General features: G+C 35.9%; 1 pseudogene; it reads left to right on the plus strand.

Moving 5' to 3' along the window:
• Nucleotides 1–837: 837 nt before the first annotated feature.
• LOC100399787 (peptidase inhibitor 15 pseudogene) lies at nt 838–1374 on the plus strand (annotated as a pseudogene).
• Nucleotides 1375–1659: the final 285 nt, after the last annotated feature.

Below are 1659 nucleotides of genomic sequence, written 5' to 3' on the forward strand. Positions count from 1 at the left end.
TGAGGGGACCAAGATCCCAGAGAAAAGGTAAACTAACTGAGGTGAGCCCAATATTCTGCATGCCTTGTAACACTAGCTGATATGTAGGTTGTACAAGGTTAGAAACTAAGCAGATCAGAAAACAATTTAAAAGCTCAGTGAAGCCATCATCAACTTAATGGATCTGGGTAGAAAAATATGGAGTTCAAGGTCCTCAAAAGAGCTCAGGGAAACCCAATAATCCCTTGAGAGAAAGATGCTTGGAGTGAAAGCAAATTAGAAGTAGGCCAAGCTTTATAAAATTTGAAATCCAGAACTGATTCACCATAGCTACTGTATGGATTAAGGTGTTAGCTCCCACTCTGACTACTTGTCAAAAGATAAAGATTTTTCTCTTCGAAAGAATATCACATTATACAGAAGCTCTACTGTTTTTATATACAATGTCTAGCATTCAATAAAAAATGAATTTAAGAGAGGTTTGGAAATGGCTGAAGAGAGGATTAATACACCAGGAGATAAATTAGTAAGAAATATCTAAGGTAAATCATGATAAAAATAAAGAATTGAAAAAACTGAAATCTGTAAAAAACATATAGGATGTAATAGAAACCCCTCACATGTATCTACTTGATGTCCAGAGATAAAGGAGAAAGAAAATTGGACAAAAGAATTTGAAGAGGGCATGGCCATAAATTTTTTCAATTGATTGAAAGCATCAAATCAGAGTTAAGAATTTTTTGATGCCAAGGTGGTAAGGATAATGAATGGTACTGCTGGAATTAGAATTTAGGTCTGTGTAATTTCAAAGCCCATGCTTCTCTTGGGGAGGATTTTCTCATTTGCTGCATTGAGGAAATGCCCCATAGCAGGACCCCTGAAGATGTCAAGGTTTGGGATGAAAATCTTGCAAAATCGGCAGAGGCGTGGGTGGCTACTTGCATTTGGGACCATGGACCTTCTTACTTATTGAGATTTTGGGGCCAAAATCTATCTGTACACACTGGAAGATATTGCTCTATTCTCCAGTTGGTCAAGCCATGGTGTGATGAAGTGAAAGATAATATTTTTCCATATCCCCAGGATTGCAACCCCAGATGTCCTATGAGATGTTTTGGTCCCATGTTCACACATTATAGGCAGATGGTTTGGGCCACTTCCAAGCTGATAGGATGTGCAATTCATACTTGCCAAAACATGAATATTTGGGGATCTGTCTGGTGACATGCAGTTTACTTGGTATGCAACTATGCCCCAAAGGGCAATTGGATTGTGGAAGCACCATATAAAGTAGGGGTACCATGTTCATCTTGTCCTCCAAGTTATGGGGGATCTTGTACTGACAATCTGTGTTTTCCAGGAGTTATATCAAACTACCTGTACTAGTTTAAATAAGCTTACTTTTTCCTCCAGTAAATATAATAATTTCTGGGAACATGGGCATACATATATATATATATATTGACTTTTGCACATATTTTGCATTTTTTATGATAATCTTATTTTCCTTTTAGTATTCCTTTGCATAAATTGGTGTTTGTCTAGCATGCTCATTTAATCCTTTGAGATATTTGAAATATCAATTTCTATTTTCTGACCTCTAAGCCTAAATTAAAATATTGTGTATGTAATAAAAAAGAATTTTTGCAAACAATAAGTGAATAAAATAGAAAAAAACTC

Source organism: Callithrix jacchus, chromosome X (genome assembly GCF_049354715.1).
Source record: "Callithrix jacchus isolate 240 chromosome X, calJac240_pri, whole genome shotgun sequence".
Lineage (NCBI taxonomy): Eukaryota > Metazoa > Chordata > Mammalia > Primates > Cebidae > Callithrix > Callithrix jacchus.